The sequence below is a fragment of the Sapajus apella genome, unplaced genomic scaffold (assembly GCF_009761245.1).
Source record: "Sapajus apella isolate SASKATOON/1434 unplaced genomic scaffold, GSC_monkey_1.0 scaffold74, whole genome shotgun sequence".
Taxonomy (NCBI): domain Eukaryota; kingdom Metazoa; phylum Chordata; class Mammalia; order Primates; family Cebidae; genus Sapajus; species Sapajus apella.
The window spans coordinates 6,533,695-6,548,310 of record NW_022437014.1 but is presented as its reverse complement, the minus strand read 5'-3'; the positions used below and the strand labels follow the sequence as shown (position 1 = coordinate 6,548,310).

General features: G+C 40.0%; 1 long non-coding RNA gene across 3 annotated transcripts in view; it reads right to left on the bottom strand.

Annotated features, from left to right (window-relative positions):
- Positions 1 to 8,110, bottom strand: part of LOC116532072 — a 106,903-nt gene extending 98,793 nt beyond the window's left edge. For all 3 annotated transcript variants that reach the window (XR_004260697.1, XR_004260698.1, XR_004260699.1), the window contains exons 1-2: positions 5,336 to 8,110; positions 1,683 to 1,783 (exon numbers count right to left, since the gene is read on the bottom strand). This is a non-coding gene — a long non-coding RNA (uncharacterized LOC116532072). The remainder of the gene's footprint in view (positions 1 to 1,682; positions 1,784 to 5,335) is intronic.
- Positions 8,111 to 14,616: the final 6,506 nt, after the last annotated feature.

The window sequence follows — 14,616 nt, the reverse complement described above, 5'->3', positions numbered from 1 at the left end:
CAGTTTCCTTTTCCTCATCACATTTTCCCTCTTCATTCTTTACTCCAAAACACTATTATAATTTAACTCTTCTCTGTACACTTGATTTCATACTTGGGCATGTTATGTCCCACCCAAGAGCATGGGATTTTACAATTAGGCACTAAAAACAAATCACTTAAGAAGTTTTTTGAAAATAAAATAAGAAAATGCAAAATAAAAAGTCCAAGTTTGAACGTGTTTTGATGAGATGAAATTAACTGCTAAATTGCTAAGGATTATATTGCAGATTATTTCTGGTAATGTGAATATTATCCATAATTTTCTGCCCTTATTTATTAGTTGTTTGCAAGAGGCAGATCCAGGGGGCTTGGAAGAGTTATTTATTAAATAACTCTATAGCAAATGGGTATATATTTATATAGAAATTCCCTTATTTATTAGTTGTTTACAAGAGGCAGATCCAGGGGGCTTATCTATAGCAAATGGGTATTTATTTATATAGAAATTCCAGAGTTCCAACATCTATTTGCCTGGGATTTAGAAAGCTTCTTTTCTAAATACAATTAAAGAGAGAAAATAATAAATTATACCAACATAATGTATTCAAAGGCTTTCTTTTTTACATATTTTTACCTTCACTTCAGTTCTGATGCTGTTTTTTTATTTGCATATTATTCTTCAACCCTATTTTTGTGGTTATGGGAGTATCTTAAAATGTACCTGGGATTTTATTTATTTATTTATTTATTTAGAGACAGGGTCTCACTCTATTGCCCAGGCTGGAGTGCAGTGGCATAATCATGGTTCACTTGCAGCCTCAACCTCCTGGGCTCAAGCAATCCTTCCTTCTTGGCCTCCCAAATTTGGATATTACAGGTGTAAGCCACTGTACCCAGCCCGGCAATTTGTCTTAATCAGGTATGGTTGTAATTGCCCAGGTGGGTCTTCTTGCCCACCGCCCAGAAAAGCCAAGGTACTGAGAACAGCAAGTGTTCACAGCAAGAAAAGCTTTAATTATTGCAGGGTCAGCTAAATGGCATGATGAGAGATAATTCTCAAATCTGCCTCCCTGAGAATTCGGGGACAAGGGTTTTTCAAGGCTAGTTTAGCAAGCAAGGGGACTAGGAAATGGGAAATAATGGTTGTTTGCGTTGGAGATGAAATCATAGGGGGTCAACACTGTCTTGTGCTGAGTTAGTTCCAGGGTGTGGGTTACTGGTCCAGGTGGTGGCAGTTGGTTCATACAGAATGCAAGATCTGAAAAATATCTCAAACGCCAGTCTTCGGTTTTACAATAGCAATGTTCTCCACAGGGGCAATTGGTGAAGTTATTAATTTTGTGGCTATATGATTCCTGAGTAGTAAGTAGTTTTTAAAAAGCAAGTTATAAAACAATGACTGGTTAGAGTTTATACCTACATCTTAGCAGAATTCAGGCCCCTAACATAATTGTAACCTTGTGGACTTTCATTAGTTTTACAAAGGTGATTTTGGTCCCCAAGTAAGGAGGGGTTTAGCTTCAGAAAGGATCTGCTTTCATCTTTGTTTTAAATTATAAACAAAATTCCTCCCACAGTTAGCTTAGAATGAACAGAGGCAGTTAGCTTGTGAGGTTAGAAGCAAGATGGAGTCAGTTATGTTAGATTTCTCTTACTGTCACAATTTCGCAAAGGCAGTTTCATCAAGAGTTTATTACTTACAGGTTCCAAGAGGAGGGGCATCTCATGTTATGTCAGGCCTCAAGAGAAGCACCCAGGTCAGTCAGGAGGCAGAAAGAAGGAGGGAAATGCCTGGTACTTTTCTGTGGAGCGAAAGGGTAAGGCAGGGAAGGCGAGTTTGAGCAAGCTTAGAATAGGATAGTTTAAATAATGTGGGCAGGCTCTAGTCACAGGGGTTGTCTCTACTTGGCCTTGGGGTGATTTAGGCAGGGAAAATATTGGCTTGGTGTATGAGAGCAAGATAAAGCTGGTGGTGGCGGATTTGGGCTTTGGATTGGTGGGGCTGTATACAAAAGGTGTGCTCACAGGCAAGCTAACTGCTATCTCCAAGAATGGCCAACCCCTGGAGGGGCAGTCTCTCCCCAGGTCCACACAGCCCCCACAATGTCAAAACATCATGAAATACAAAAAAAAAAGAACATGATTAATACAGGGGGATCTTCTCTGAAATCTTCCAAGCAAATCTTTAAAATAAGTTTGGTGATATAATTCTTTTTATCTAGTGATAAAATATATGCTTTATATGAAAAAAAGTTGTAAAATCAATCATGAAAATTGCTACCATTGATGAATACTACTCTGCCTAGCAATTGACGAAACACTACATATGTGACCTCAATTGAAGTATTAAACTATAAAAGAAAGCTAAATAAAAAAGAAAAGCTTACATTACCTTGTGCCCTTATTTATTAGTTGTTTGCAAGAGGCAGATCCAGGGGTCTTAGAAAGGGGTAAATCAGCATTTTATTCTTTCTAGACAGAGCTGAGTCAGTCTCTCAGCACTCACGTGTGGCGTTGTGAGGCTGCTCGCTTAGTTGCATGACCTGCCATGTTGTGCAGTTAATTGGCCCATTTGAATGAGTTCTGGCATTGTTCGGCAGCTCAGCTAAGCGACTCTAACTGAAAAGCCTTCCGTACATGTCCTCAGTTTGTGGGAAAGCATTCTTCAACTGGCAGTATGCAAGCAGTTACTACCTGGCATATGTACCACCACTTCCCAGACCATATCGATGGCAGGTATCATTTTGTCTGAGCAAGGATGCAACCTCAGAAACTCTCTCAGCACAGTGTTCTGGGAAATTCACACCTAAGTTTCATAGGTTGGCATAATAGATGAAACATATTTATTTGCCATCTGATATGGTTTGGCTGTCTCCCCACCCAAATCTCATCTTGAATTGTAGCTCCCATAATTCTCACGTGTCGTGAGAGGGACCTGGTGGGAGGTAATCGAATCACATTGACAGGTCTTTCCCATGTTGTTCTCATAGTGAATAAGTCTCACCAGAGCTGATGGTTTTATAAAGGGGAATTCCCCTGCACACGCTCTCCTGCCTGCTGCCATGTATGACGTGTCCTTGCTCGTCCTTTGCCTTCCACCATGCTTGTGAGGCCTCCCCAGCCATGTGGAACTGTGAGTCTATTACACCTCTTTTTTCTTTATCAATTACTCAGTTTTGGGTATGTCTTTATTAGCAGCATGAGAACAAACTAATACACCACCTTTATAAGGAAGAATGAAGAATCTTATCTTCATACATAATTACAACTACTTTTTAGAGTGTTGTAGATCGAAAGATAATCAGTCACTGTTCACTGATTAAAGAAAATCAGACATAATTTGATGTTTACATGTTTATAAAAGATAATTGTCTCATGAAATGTGCAACGTACACTCCTGCTGATGAACTCAGGCCTTTTCCCAGTCAGCTTCAGATGGCATCTCTTGCTTTGGACAGCACAACCTCATCTCCTAGTGCCACTTTCCTCTGATACCAGGATCACTCATTCCCATGGGGACCCAATTCCGTAGGTGTGGCGTGGTTTGGTTGGAACTGCTGTTGCCAACCTTCACCTCCCTGCCTTCCTCCAACCTCACCACCGCTACCCCAAATTGTACAGGAGTAGGCAGCTAGATAACAGTATCGCTCCATCCATAGTGACTGCTTCTAGGCTGAGCCAGTCCCAGCTCTTCCTGGAACTCCTCTGCTGGAGCATCAGGGGAGACCATTTCTGCTGGAGATGCTAGGCTAGGAGGGTGATAGAGTTTGGCTCTGTGTCCCCACTCAAATGTCATGTTGAATTGTAATCCCTAATGTTGGTGGCGGGGCCTGATGGGAGGTGTTTAGATCGTGGGGGTGGTTTCTGATGGTTCAGTACCATCCCGCTAGTGCTGCCTCGTGACAGAGTTCTCCTGCGATCTGGTTGTGTGAAAGTGTGTAGCAACTCCCTCTCAGCCTTCCTCCTGCCCTGGGCACATGAAGACCATGCCTGATTTCCCTTCCCCTTATGCCATAAGTTTCCTAAGGCCTCCCCAGAAGCAGAAGTCTGTACATCCTGCAGAACTGTGAGCTAATTAAACCTCTTTTCTTTATAAATTACCCAGTCTCAGGTATGTCTTTATAGCAGTGTAACAACAGACTAATACAGAGGGTATAAACAAAGGGTTGGTGGTGGCCACCTTTCCTGTCATGTGAAAGACTGCAGGAATAATTATGTGAGCATGGTCAAGAGACATACGGCGAGAGACAGCGACAGTGATAGGGACAGAGCCTGAGCCCTTGGATTCAGCTGTTCCTGAAATCAGAACTTCCCAGTCCCAAGAGGCAATACATTCCTTGTGTGTCCCCTTAGGCTAGTTCAGAAATTGGATTTCTAAATTTGCAGCTGTCAGAATTTTAATTAATACAAAGACATGTTAAAAAATCAAAGGGATATTATTACCGTCTTTATGGTGCTATTTTGTGGTGTTCTGACTGTTGCACATGTGCTTGTTGTTGAAGAGATCCGTGCTCTATATAAAAGTTAACATTTACCGAGTGCTTACCACCGCTAGGCATTATTCTAAGTACTTTGAATAAATTAGTTCAGTGCATAAATTAGTTCTCATAAAATCATTTGCAGTGGGTATTACTAGCACTGCTATACAGATGCAGAAACTGAGACTGTAAACAGTAAAGAAACTTGTCCAAGGTCACAAAGCCTGTAAGTGGCTGGGATCTGAACCTAGGTAGACTGGCTTGAGTCTGTGCTCTTAGCCACTAAGCTAACACTTACAACTTGCCTTTGTCCTAGTTTCAGCTTTCATAATTATATCTAGCAATGAAAGAGAACAAGGCACAGTATCCCTTTCCCTTTCCTTGCCTTGAATGCCTACCTGGCCTCTAGCTGCTGTTCTAATCTTCCAAGATGAGAAACAGGCCTAGTTATACTTTACAGAGAATTTGAGAATCACCATCCTCTAGACTTGGGAACATGAAACACTGTCCATAAGCCTCACCTAAATTGGCACAATACTCCTCCCTAAAAATGCCCATCTTTTCGTAAGTCTATCTAACGATGTAATTCAGCCAGTGATAACCCCAAAATATACAGGTGAACTGCAGTATATAACACAGAATAAATATATCTGAGACAGTCAGATGTTGTGAGATGAGAAAGGGTATTCCTGCTGCTCAGGGATTAGAGCTGAAAGCAGGAAAATATGCTCTACTTAACTGGGTAAAGTCACAGCATTTACATTTCTTGTTGATAGCTAGTGAAGATTCCCCTTGAAGCTCAAGTTCTCGCTGCCCTCTGTCCCAGTCCCCTGTAGAATTGTCAAATCCCGCTTTTGCACTGAGTTACTTGATTACCTGCTGAAATCCTGAAACTGCCACAGCTGTTGCCACTTTAGCTCCTTGAATTTATGAGCACCAATGCATCTCCCCCCTGCATCTGCTTTGGCTGTTGCTTTTGAAAGGAGTGATCACACAAGGAGGGGAGAGGAAGAGGCCCAGATAGTTCTGCGGCACTGAAGGCAGTTAAGAAAAGAAGCAACTCTTGACTTTGCGATTAGAATAGTAGCAACTGAGAACATTAAATGTGTTTATCTTTCTTCTGAGGAATGCCAAGTATTTTTAAAACGAGAATCCTGACTCATTGTGCAGAAGCACAAGGACACGCACTAAAAATAGTGGCATGGTTTCTAACATCAAGATGCTCCCAGCGGGTAACAAGAGGTTTTCTTCTTAAATAGACAAGTAACCTACAGAGAGAAGACGAGGATCTTCTCTCTAAAGGACTCTGTCAGCTCTGTGGGATCTTCCTTTCAGATGACTGATAGGTAACAGCAAGGTGGAGGGCGGGAAGTGGAGCCCTATGGATATGGAAGTGGTACTGTTTCCATAAGGATTTCTCTTCTTTCCTTAATGTAATCGACATGCATTCTGGCTTCCTCAAGGTCCTAGATTAAAGTGGCTTTAAGCCAAGGAGTAAGCCAGTCAGACACCCTTTACACATCCTCAATTCTATATGGACTTTGATCTGGGACCAACTATTCTCTATGATCAATCTGTGGCATGCCATGGCCTCAGAAAAAGGCTGATTGTTGTGTGCTACCTAAGGAGAGTAAGACGCTTCTGGACAGTCAGATATTTGGGACCTTGATATTTTCCACAGTTGGGTCCACTGGCTCTTTATGCAGTGGTGACCAGACTCATGGACTGTAGCTTCTCAGAGTGAAACAGAGCGTCTCTCTGGGTGCCTGCACCACCAAAGTCCAGACCATCTCTCCATTTCCATGCACAATGGAGCCTCCAGAAAGCAGCACAAAATCAATCCCGGTCAACTCCAAGTGAGTCTATAAGCCTTATTAAAATAAAGCTGATTTAACAAATAATTGCTTAACACTTGGAATCACTAAGTGCTATGCTTTAATGTGTTTGTAAAAAAATCTCACCATATGATATTAAAAGCAGAAGCAACATGAATTTTGACACGCATTTGTCAAATCTTGAGGAACATTAACTTTCTGAGCAGAGAAGACCTCTTTAGAGACCTGAAATGGAAACTGGATAAAGTCCTTTAGACTTCTGAAAAGCTACATGCTTGAACACAGCTCCTGCCCTATAGTTTCAAATACAGGCTTACGACTTTTGCCCCTGAATAGGATGTCAGGCAGCAGACTGATGTTCCCACCAAAAATAACTAGAAAGGCCACATAAAATAAAATGAAATCGAAAACTGTCAAAAGACCTAAGAGAACTGCTGATGCAAAGGTGGCTTTCAAGGCCACAGTTTGAAGAGGGCAGAATCACAGAGAGGTGAGCTGTTGATCTGCAACTTCTTTTACCCTGGAACATTTGCAGATTCTAGGTGTAGAGTAAGAATCCACTACTGGAAGCAGAGAAATCATCAGAGCTCTAGACAGCCTTGGAGGGTTCAAAAGGCAAGGATGAACATTTAAGAGGCCTAGATCCTGGTGAGGGGCAGAAAACTGACCCTGGTTTTCTCTCCAAGAGGTTAACAGAGCAAAAAGCTAAGTGGAAAGACTGAAAAGAGAGTGAAGTTTCTGGCAGGGTCTCCATGCTTAGGGAACAAGAATTATGGTTCATGACCCACAAGGAGAAGGACCCTGGCTGAGGTAGGAGCCTAGACCTCACTCAGTTCAGTGAGAGTTGATTATCCCTTCTCAGCTTGCCTAGCAAAGGAAGGTGTGACTCCCCTTTGGTGAAGAATCTGGAACCTCCACACTTTCCCTTTTGATGGATAATGTGCAGCATTCAATCAAAACTTTTGGGGGACCTAGCAGCATGCCTAGTAATGGCAGCAATGACAGCTTTCTAATATTTAATTCGATATTAAGTGTGTATCTAATTCATACTACGTGGGCTTCCTGGAAGCATGGTTACCACAGGCAGTCTGGGAAACAGTGGCAAGGCAGGTGAGTCTGTCTGTGTGTGTAACACTGGCTTCCATATAGGAGCTGCTCATTAAATCAACATGGCCACAATTCACAGGGATAAGTTGCAAGCCAATCATTTGTCAAAGCTAATTTTCATTCGGTTTCAGACCAAGGAGTGAGGAAGGCTTTTTTAAACTGTGAAAACCTCACAAAACCAAAAAGAACAACAAAAAAGAAGAACAAAAAAGCCTTCTCTCACTCTCCAAATACAGGTCAGGTATTTCTTCTGTGTACTCTGTAGCATGGTGACTCATTTTATTCTTCCCAAGCTGCAAATTTAATCTAGGGCCGATTATAACTACCTTAGTCATGCAAGTCTCCTCCAGTGGCTGGTGTAGTGCCTGGAGCACAATGGGGGCCTGATAAATATTTTTTGATAGAATGAATGAAGGAAATAAATAAAAGCAAACCAAATGTCAAACTTACTTTGGGAAAACTGGTCACAATACCATTGTGATCAGCGGTTGGGTGCACAAAAGCCCAATGTGGACTATGGCAGATAGTCTCTTATCTGATGTAGTTAGAAGGGTAGTTATTCAGGCCAGGATCAGTGGCTCACACCTGTAATCCTAGCATATTGGGACGCTGAGAGGAGGATCCCTTGGGACCAGCAGTTCAAGACGAGCCTGAACAACAAAGTGAGACCCCCATCTCTTAAAAAAAAAAAAAAAATTAGCTGGGTATGGTGGTGTGCACTCACAGACCTAGGTATTCAGGGGGCTGAGGTGGGAGAATCATGTAAGCTTAGGAGTTTGAGGCTGCAGAGAGCCATGATCGTCCCACTGTACTGTAGCCTGGGTAACAGAGGAAGACCCTGTCTCAGAAAAAAAAAAAAAAAGAAGGAAAGAAAGGTAGTTATTCCATTCATAGAAAATAATTTATAGCATGGAACTTATAAAAAATACATACTTAGCCGGGCGCGGTGGCTCAAGCCTGTAATCCCAGCACTTTGGGAGGCTGAGGCGGGTGGATCACGAGGTCAAGAGATCAAGACCATCCTGGTCAGCATGGTGAAACCCCGTCTCTACTAAAAATACAAAAAATTAGCTGGGCATGGTGGCGTGTGCCTGTAATCCCAGCTACTCAGGAGGCTGAGGCAGGAGAATTGCCTGAACCCGGGAGGCGGAGGTTGCGGTGAGCCGAGATCGCGCCATTGCACTCCAGCCTGGGTAACAAGAGCGAAACTCTGTCTCAAAAAAAAAAAAAAAAAAAAAAATACATACTTATGTTGCATTTACCCTTAACACCTCATTTTAACTTAAACACAAATGCACATTTGTGTACTAATATCTTGACAGTGTGCCAAAGCCTTCTCAGTATAGGTCTGTTTACAAAGGAGCCAAGTGGTCCTTCTTGATGATCTTTCTTGAATGAACCGCATCCTCAATGAATCATTTCTGATTTAAGCTTTTTAAAAGTGGAGTGAGCACCAAAGGGCACAAGGGACAATCTGGGCAAAAACTTCACCAAGCCCATACACTTCCCAACATTTTCCAGTTTTCTTTCCCATAGCGGAAACCTTTTTTTAAAAATCAACTTACTTAAAGCCTCTCAAAATATTCAGCTTAATTTTCATAAGCAAAACAACTCTTTGATACTCATGTTTATAAGATTATGTGACATTTAATTACCTAATATTAACAGTATGACTGACATAGTAAGTTTGGGAGCAACTATACCTGAATCTTGGTAAGCATACAACTCAACTGGCACGAGCAGAAGTATGCAGGTTAGGAGAAGGTAGCAAATTACCAGTTGGGAGCATGGACATGACATGGGCATTCATCAGTATGCTTCATAGAAAAAATGGGTAGCAGCAGTCAATCCCATGAGAAGGCAAAGTGAGGTCACATAAGAGAGCTTATAGAGCAAGTGTCATTCAGGACAAGGAGCAGCTCCCATTAGCAAAGGGTAAGTATTCCAGAGCATTTAAATAAACAATAGTTTAACTATTAAGTTAAACTGCCCTAATATATTAACATTTATAATAAAGAATGGATAATATAATACGTACATCACCATTACATGTACATATATAGTAATATATATACAAATATTTATTTTCTTTTAAATTAATATGTTTAACATAAATTATATTTATACCATGTTCAAACAGTCTTTTTGAAATATTTGAAGTTATCCTTTGCTATATTTTATCATCAATTTAGAATGAAAAAAGGGGGTTTGAAAGATAGCCACTACTGTTTGAATTATCATAAACTTGAAATTAATGGATTACAAATTGCATGTGTAATAGATTGGATAGCAGGCCACTTTTAGACAGCAGGCTCCTAGAGAATAGAGCTAGAACTCAATGAATATGCTGTACACAAGACGCTACCAACATTAGTTCTCCATAAATCTCATTTTCTTCTTTTCTTTCTAAAAATTCAGACCTGTAATAAGAATTCAGCTCAGGTCTATCCACCTACACTTACATGCTGTGCCAAGATATCATACTATAGATATTTTTGCACTTACTCTATTAGGTAATTTTTGCCTGACATGAGTATTAATGAGAATGGGTATACTTGTTAGATATTGCAAGTAATTCAACTTTGGAAACATTTTCTATTACTTCTCTTTCAAGCTTCTTGCTTGGACTAAAGAATATTAAGATTGCAGGTGACCTACAAATCATTTTCTCCAACAAACACACATACACACACAAAAAAACAGATGAGACTGATATAAGAACATAACTATTTCCTCTAACACTAGACATTATTTTTTTCTCATTACATAATTTTACCCCTTTAAGCTTACAAAGCTTAAATATTGCTGCAATATTGCTTTTCTGTACTTGCATGTTAGGAATCCATGAAATTTTATTTGATTTTTTTCAAAAGTGTTGTGCACATATATAACAGTTGCATACCATTGATTTGGTCCAATTTTACCAGAGTCGAAAATGGGCAGAGATTAAGTAACTTGCACAAGATCACACAATTAATTAGAGGCACACAATTAACAGAAACTGACACTTACGTCAATGATCTTCCCATTGACCACGCTGGCTTTGTGTTTTCTGATTCCAGCCATGTTGATTCAGACTAAACTAGTCATCGAAATCTTCATTTTCTGAAGCAGTTTTCATCCTAAAAACTCATGAATGTTAAGTAGAGAATAAAATCCATTAAAAGATCTAACTACCATCAGTTGGTTCAGGTAAATAAAGAGTTTTATCTAATGAAAATGTTGGTAGAATACAGGAACTTAAAATTTGGCTAGTTATTGGGTTTCATAGCATAAATTATGGCAATTTAAATCAGTTTTTATTCTTACTTTATACGATAAACTAACAAGAGAACTGGTAAAACTTTCGGATGTTTTTTCTCTACAGCCTGGGTTAATAATCCAGCTTGACATCCATCCAATCCAAGAGGTGAATAATTCCAAATGAATAAACTAATTCTTTTTTTGGAGGGGGAGTTTTTGATAGATTTTTTTTTTTTTTTTGCATTTTAGGTTTTGGGGTACATGTGAAGAACATGCAAGACTGTTGCATAGGTACACACATGGCAATGTGATGTGCTGCCTTCCTCCCCATCACCTATATCTGGCATTTCTCCCATGTCATCTCTCCCCAACTCACCATCTCCTGATGTCCCTCGCCTATTTCCCCCCCAAAAGACCCCAGTGTGTGATGCTCCCCTCCCTGTGTCCACGTGTTCTCACTGTTCAACACTCACCTATGAGTGAGAACATGCAGTGTTTGATTTTCTGATCTTGTGTCAGTTTGCTGAGAATGATGGCTTCCAGGTTCATCCATGTCCCCACAAAGGACATGAACTCATCGTTTTTGATGGCTGCATAGTATTCCATGGTGTATATGTGCCACATTTTCCTTGTCCAGTCTATCACCGATGGGCATTTGGGTTGGTTCCAGGTCTTTGCTATTGTAAACAGTGCTGTAATGAACATTTGTGTGCATGTATCCTTATAGTAGAACGATTTATAAACCTTTGGATATATACCTAGTAATGGGATTGCTGGGTCAAATGGAATTTCTATTTCTAGGTCCTTGAGGAATTGCCACACTGTCTTCCACAGTGGTTGAACTAATTTACACTCCCACCAATGATGTAAAAGTGTTCCTATTTCTCCACATCCTCTCCAACATCTGTTGTCTCCAGATTTTTTAATGATCGCCATTCTAACAGGCGTGAGATGGTATTTCAATGTAGTTTTGATTTGCATTTCTCTAATGACCAGTGATGCTGAGCATTTTTTCATGTTTGTTCCACATTTATGTCTTCTTTTGTAAAGTGTCTGTTCATATCCTTCACCCACTTTTGAATGGGCTTGTTTTTTTCTTGCAAATCTGTTTTAGTTCTTTGTAGATTCTGGATATCAGCCCTTTGTCAGATGGGTAGACTGCAAAAATTTTTTCCCATTCTGTTGGTTGCCGATTCACTCTAATGACTGTTTCTTTTCCTGTGCAGAAGCTGTGGAATTTCATTAGGCCCCATTTGTCTATTTTGGCTTTTGTTGCCAATGCTTTTGGTGTTTTGGTCATGAAATCCTTGCCTACACCTATGTCCTGAATGTTTTTGCCTAGATTTTCTTCTTGGGTTTTTATGGTGTTAGGGCTTATGTTTAAGTCCTTAATCCATCTGGAGTTAATTTTAGTGTAAGGTGTCAGGAAGGGGTCCAGTTTCTACTTTCTGCACATGGATAGCCAGTTTTCCCAACACCATTTATTAAACAGGGAATCCTTTCCCCATTGCTTGTTTTTGTCAGGTTTGTCAAAGATCGGATGGTTGTATATGTGTGGCATTGCCTCCAAGGCCTCTGTTCTGTTCCATTGCTCTATATCTCTGTTTTGGTACCAGTACCATGCTGTTTTGATTATTGTAGCCTTGTAGTATACTTTGAAGTCCGGTAGTGTGATGCCTCCAGCTTTGCTCTTCTTGCTTAGAATTGACTTGGCTATATGGGCTCTCTTTTGGTTCCATATGAAGTTGAAGGTGGTTTTTTCCAGTTCTGTGAAGAAGGTCATTGGTAGCTTGATGGGGATAACATTGAATCTGTAAATTACTTTGGGCAGTATGGCCATTTTCATGATATTGATTCTTCCTAACCATGAGCATGGAATGTTTCTCCATCTGTTTGTGTCCTCTCTTATTTCATTGAGCAGTGGTTTGTAGTTCTCCTTGAAGATGTCCTTTATGTTCCTTGTTAGTTGTATTCCTAGGTATTTTATTCTCTTTGTAGCAATTTTGAATGGCAGTTTGTTCTTGATTTGGCTCTCTTTAAGTCTATTATTGGTGTATAGGAATGCTTATGATTTTTGCACATTGATTTTGTATCCTGGGACTTTGCTGAAGTTGCTTATTGGTTTCAGGAGACTCTGGACTGAGACGATGGGGTCTTCTAAATATACAATCATGTCATCTGCAAATAGAAACAATTGGACTTCCTCCTTTCCTATTTGAATACCTTTTATTTCTTTTTCTTGCCTGATTGCTCTGGCTAGAACTTCCAATATTTTATTGAATAGGAGTGGTGAGAGAGGGCATCCTTGTCTAGTGCCAGATTTCAAAGAGAATGCTTCCAGTTTTTGCCCATTCAGTATGACATTAGCTGTTGGTTTGTCATAAATAGCTTTGATTTTGAGATACAGTCCACCAATACCTAGTTTGTTGAGGGTTTTTAGCATGAAGGGCTGCTGAATTTTGTCAAAGGCCTTCTCTGCATCAATTGAGATAATCATGTGGCTTTTGTCTTTGGTTCTCTTTATGTGGTGAATTATGTTTATAAGATTTGCGTATGTTGAACCAGGCTTGCATCCCCCAGATGAAGCCTACTTGATCATGGTGGATAAGCTTTTTGATGTGCTGTTGCAGTTGGTTTGCCAGTATTTTATTATTTTTGCATCTATGTTCATTATGGATATTGGCCTGAAGTTTTCTTTTCTTGCTGAGTCTCTGTCGGGTTTTGGTATCAGGATAATATTGGTCTCATAAAATGATTTGGGAAGGATTCCCTCTTTTTGGATTGTTTGGAATAGTTTTAGAAGGAATGGTACCAGCTCCTCTTTGTATGTCTGGCAGAATTCAGTTGTGAACCCATCTGGGCCTGGGCTTTTTTTTGGGTGGTAGGCTCTTAATTGCTGCCTCAACATCGGATCTTGTTATTGGTCTATTCAGGGTTTCGACTTCTTCCTGGTTTAGGCTTGAGAGGATGCAAGTGTCCAGGAATTTATCCATTTCTTCCAGGTTTACTAGTTTATGTGCATAGAGCTATTTGTAATAATCTTTGATGATGGTTTGTATTTCTGTGGAATCTGTGGTGATATCCCCTTTATCGTTTTTTATTCCATCTATTTGATTATTCTCTCTTTTCTTTTTTATTAATCTGGCTAGTGTTCTGTCTATTTTGTTGATCTTTTCGAAAAAGCATCTCCTGGATTTATTATTTTTTGAAGGTTTTTTTGTGTCTCTATATCCTTCAGCTCTGCTCTGATCTTAGTTATTTCTTCTCTTCTGCTAGTTTTGAGTTTTTTTGATCTTGATCCTCTAGCTCTTTCAATTTTTATGATAGGGTGTCAATTTTAGATCTTTCCTTGCTTCTCATGTGGGCATTTATTGCTATATATTTTCCTCTAGAGACTGCTTTAAATATGTCCCAGAGATTCTGGTATGCTGTGTCTTCATTCTCCTTGGTTTCAAAGAACATCTTTATTTCTGCCTCATTTCATTGTTTATCCAGTCAACATTCAAGAGCCAGTTGTTCAGTTTCCGTGAAGCTGTGCGGTTCTGGGTTAGTTTCTGAATTCTGAGTTCTAACTTGACTGCACTGTGGTCTGAGAGACTGTTATGATTTCCATTCTTTTGCATTTGCTGAGGAGTGATTTACTTCCAATTATGTGGCCAGTTTTAGAGTAGGTATGATGTGGTGCTGAGAAGAATGTATATTCTGTGGATTTGGGGTGGATAGTTCTGTAAATGTCTATTAGGTTTGCTTGGTCCAGGTCTGAGTTCAAGTCCTGGATATCCTTGTTAATTTTCTGTCTTGTTGATCTGTCTAATATTGACAATGGGGTGTTAAAGTCTCCCACTATTATTGTGTGGGAGTCTAAGTCTCTTTGTAAGTCATTAATAACTCGCTTTATGTATCTGGATGCTCCTATATTGGGTGTGTATGTATTTAGGATCATTAGCTCTTCTTGTTGCATTGATCCCTTTA